Source organism: Dipteris shenzhenensis, chromosome 5 (genome assembly GCF_047967505.1).
Source record: "Dipteris shenzhenensis isolate YYH24624 ecotype China chromosome 5, Dip_SZ_1.0, whole genome shotgun sequence".
Classification (NCBI taxonomy): Eukaryota; Viridiplantae; Streptophyta; class Polypodiopsida; order Gleicheniales; family Dipteridaceae; genus Dipteris; species Dipteris shenzhenensis.
Window position 1 is genome coordinate 18,920,661 of NC_141600.1, and position 4,685 is coordinate 18,925,345.

At 57.7% G+C, this 4,685-nt stretch overlaps 2 pseudogenes; both read right to left on the minus strand.

The window, feature by feature from the left end:
• Nucleotides 1-216: 216 nt before the first annotated feature.
• On the minus strand, nucleotides 217-334 carry LOC147901708 (5S ribosomal RNA; annotated as a pseudogene).
• A 2,205-nt stretch (nucleotides 335-2,539) lies between these two features.
• Nucleotides 2,540-3,781, minus strand: LOC147901709 (25S ribosomal RNA; annotated as a pseudogene).
• Between the last annotated feature and the right edge of the window lie 904 nt (nucleotides 3,782-4,685).

Sequence of the window (4,685 nt, forward strand, 5' to 3'; positions counted from 1 at the left end):
CGGGCGTCAACGGCACGACGGGGTTGACGAGAGTGTGCAACGGGGTTGACGCAAGGGTGCGACAGGGTCCTTGGCGACGCGTGCGCACGGGTATCGGGGGCGATGCGAGGGTGTGCGCGACGGGAGGGCGTGGGCGGGCGTGGGCTGGGCGTACTGGGTGAGGTCGGCGATCAGGGATACCAAGGCATGGCATGACCGCTAACCTCGGGGGCAAAAAGGGTGCAGCACCAGGACTTCCCAAGAGGTCACCCATCCCAATATGTTTTGGCCCAAGCGCGTTTAATTGCGGAGTTCTGATGGGATCTAGTGTATTAGCGCTGGTGTGACCGCACCACGAAAAATAACCGTGAGAAATCAGTATTGTCTTATTTTGTAAAGGAGGACCGGGGGGGGCAAGTTGCGCACAAGGGGGGGGCATGGGTGCAAGGGGGGATGGAGGGGAGGATGCGCACAAGGATGAGGGAAGGGGGAGGGGGGCGCAATGGGGGATGAGAGGGGGGGGGACGCAATGGGGGATGAGGGGGGGGGGGGGGGGACGCAATGGGGGATGAGAGGGGGGGGGGGCGCAATGGGGGATGAGGAGGGGGATACGCGACATACGCGCAAGGGGGGGGCGCATGCGCACAAGTGGGATGGGTGAGTGGGGGGGCAGGGGCGCATGGGTGCAAGGGGGGATGGGGGGGAGAATGCGCACAAGGGGGGATGAGGGAAGGGGCAAGGGGGGTGCAATGGGGGATGAGGGGGGGGGACGCAATGGGGGATGGGGGGAGGGGAGGGCGCAATGGGGGATGAGGAGAGGGGATACGCGACATGCGCGCAAGGGGGGGGCACATGCGCACATGTGGGATGGGTGGGTTGGGGGGGGGGGAGGGGGGGGGCGCATGGGTGCAAGGAGGGATGGGGGGGAGGATGCGCACAAGGGGGGATGAGGGAAGGGGGAGGGAGGGCGCAATGGGGGATGAGAGTGCGGGGGGGGGGGGGGGGGTGCAATGGGGGACGAGAGGGGGGGGCACAATGGGGGATGAGGAGGGGGGATACGCGACATGTGCACAAGGGGGGGGGCGCATGTGCACAGGTGGGATGGGCAGGTTGGGGGGGGGGGGCGCATGGGTGCAAGGGGGGATGGGGGGGAGGATGCGCACAAGGAGGGATGAGGGAAGGGGGAGGGGGGACGCAATGGGGGATGGGGGGGGGGGGGGGGCGCAATGGGGGATGAGAGGGGGGGCGCAATGGGGATGAGAGGGGGGGGGGGGGGGCGCAATGGGGGATGAGAGGGGGGGCGCAATGGGGATGAGGATTGGGGGGGGATACGCGACATGCGCGCAAGGGGGGGCGCATGCGCACAAGTGGGATGGGCGGGTGGGAGGGACGATGCGCACAAGGGGGGATGAGGAAAGGGGGAGGAGGGGGGGCATGGGTGCAAGGAGGGATGGGGCGGAGGATGCGCATAAGGGGGGATGAGGGGAAGGGGGGGGGGAATGGGGGGGGGGCGGGGGCGCATGGGTGCAAGGGGGGACAAGGGGGACGATGTGCACAAGGGGGGATAAGGGAAGGGGGGGGGTTGCACATGGGCGCAAGGGGGGATGAGGGAAGGGGGAGGGGGGCATGCACACAAGGGGGGATTGGGGGGGGGGGGATGCACACAAGGGGGGATGAGGGAAGGGGGGGTGCGCATGGGCGCAAGGGGCGATAAGGGAAGGGAGGGTACGCATGGGCGCAAGGGGGGATGAGGAAAGGGGGAGGGGGGCATGGGCACAAGGGGGGATGAGGGAAGGGGGAGGGGGGGCATGTGCACAAGGGGGGGGGGTGCATGCGCACGAGGGGGGATGAGGGAAGGGGGAGGGAGGGGCCATGCGCACAAGAGGGGATGAGGGAGGGGGGGGCGGCAATGGGGGATCGGGTGCAAGGGGGCATGCGCACAGGGGGGGGGTGTGGGGGGGGGGGGGGCAAGGGGGGGATGTGCGCAAGGGGGGTTGGGGGGTGTGCATGCGCACAAGGGGGTTGTTGGGGGGGCATGTACACAAGGAGGATGAGGGAAGGGTGGGGGTGCGCATGCACACAAAGTGGGGGATCGCCATGCTGAAACACTAAAGGATCGCCATGCTTTCACAGTTTGTATTCGTACTGAAAATCAAAATCAAATGAGCTTTTACCCTTTTGTTCCACACGAGATTTCTGTTCTTGTTGAGCTCATATTAGGACACTTGCATTATCTTTTAACAGATGTGTTGCCCCAGCCAAACTCCCCACCTGATAATGTCTTCCACCTGGATCGGCACGCGGACACGCCTTAAGGCTAGAAGCAAGGGCCGAGCCCCGCCTCCACCTCACAGAGTAAGTAAAATAACATTAAAAGTAGTGGTATTTCACTTGTGCCTGAAGCTTCCACTTATTCTACACCTCTCAAGTCATTTCACAAAGTCGGCAAGCTCAACAGGGTCTTCTTTCCCCGCTGATTCTTCCAAGCCCGTTCCCTTGGCTGTGGTTTCGCTAGATAGTAGATAGGGACAGTGGGAATCTCATTAATCCATTCATGCGCATCACTAATTAGATGACGAGGCATTTGGCTACCTTAAGAGAGTCATAGTTACTCTCAACACCGTAACCCGGCTTTCGGTTCATCCCACATCGCCAGTTCTACTTACAAAAAATGGCCCACTCGGAGCTCCCATTCTGCACTGGGGTTCAACGGAGCAACCCCGACTGCTTACCTATCTAAAGTTTGAGAATAGGTCGAGGGTGTTACACCCCCGATGCCTCTAAGCATTCGCTTTACCCGATAAAACTACGTAACGAGCTCCAGCTATCCTAAGGGAAACTTCGGAGGGAACCAGCTACTAGATGGTTCGATTAGTCTTTCGCCCCTATACCCAAGTCTGATTAATGATTTGCACATCAATATCGCTACGAGCCTCCACCAGAGTTTCCTCTAGCTTCACCCTGCTCAGGCATAGTTGGTGATCTTTCGGGTCCCAGCAGGTACGCTCCCACTCAAATCTTTCACAGAAGATCACGGTCAGTCGATGGTGCACCCCGCGGGGGGGATCCCACCTCTCAAGTTCCTTGCACCTCCATGGGTTTGCCACCCACCGGCTCGCGTACATGTTAGACTCCTTGGTCCGTGTTTCAAGCTGGGTCGGAGGGAAAGCCCAGAACGCTAGCGCCTCGAGCGCGCAGTTGTGTAAAGCTTGCCACGAGTGGCGCGCACTTCGTGCCTCGACCGACACGACGGCATAGGTGGGCCATCAAAAGCGCTCTCTTGTCCCACCGTCGCACTGGCCTGCGTTGACCAGCACCCTGCGTCAAGCAGCGGACTAGCTCTCGCCGTTTCGCATCCAACCGGGGCGCACTTGTAGCCTCCATTCGCTTCCCTCCCAGCAATTTCAAGCACTTTTTAACTCTCTTCCTTTTCATCTTTCCCTCGTGGTACTTGTTCGCTATCGGTCTCTTGCCCGTATTTAGCCTTGGATGGAATTTACCACCCGCTTAGGGCTGCATTCCCAAACAGCCCAACTCGTCGACGGCACCTCGCGAAGCAACAGGGTCTGAGCTCGACGAGGTTCTCACCCTCTTTGACGCCCCTTTCCAGTGGACTTGGGCCCTCCGGTCCGTTGCAGAGAGAGGCGTCCGGTCCATTGCAGAGAACGCCTCTCCAGACTACAATTCGTGCAACGAGGGCGCACGATTCTCAAGCTGGGCTCTTTCCGGTTCACTCGCCGCTACTAGGGAAATCCTCATAGTTTCTTTTCCTCCGCTTAGTGATATGCTTAAACTCGGCGAGTAGCCTTGCTTGATCTGATGTCCATGTTCTGATCCGGGGGAAGCACGTCGGCACCCCGTGTGAGCCTAATCTCGGCATGCACACCTCTGAGCGATTCCTCCGCAAACTACCACCCCGCTAGGGGATGGACCACCCTTGCGACGCCTCGCCACTCGGTGCAAGAAAACCGCCGCTGCACTATCAACTCATAGATGGGGTTTGATGTATTTCCATAAACCGCCTTTCCAACCTCGGCTTTTCATTCCAACAGTATTCAAACAATAGTATCTACATGCTTTTCATGATGGATTATTTGGGCATCACCTTGGATTCCTAAAGGTGTTAACAAAATTGCAAACAAATTTTTGCTAGCCGAAAATGCAGAAGTCTCTTCATCAATATTTGCAATCTTGCCAGTGTGCCAATCATTCAAATCCCCAACAAGAAACCTTCCGGCAACATGCAATCCATCTCAATCACTCGTTCAATTGAATTAGTGGCGTATGACATCATGGGACCTTTCTCAACGTCAGCTGCAAGCCATAAGTATGTCATTGTGCTTATAGATTATCTAGCTCGCTGGACGATTGCTCAACTATTGAAATCTATTTCAACTTCACAAGTAGCTGAGTTCTTGATCCAACATCTCATCCTACCTCATGGATGTCCAAAGCAAATTTTGTCAGACCAAGGCAGCAACTTCAAATTAGAGGTCATTCAGATTGTAGTTGATAGACTCAATATAAACCAACAGTTCACGATTTCTCATCACCTTGATTGCAATGGACTCACAGAGAGGTTGAATCGTACAATCAAGCTCATGTTGGCGATGTATATCGATCCAATGCATACAAATTGGGATGTTTCATTGTCTTATGTCGTGGTGGCATACAACATAGCAATACATGAGTCCACAAGGCTAAGT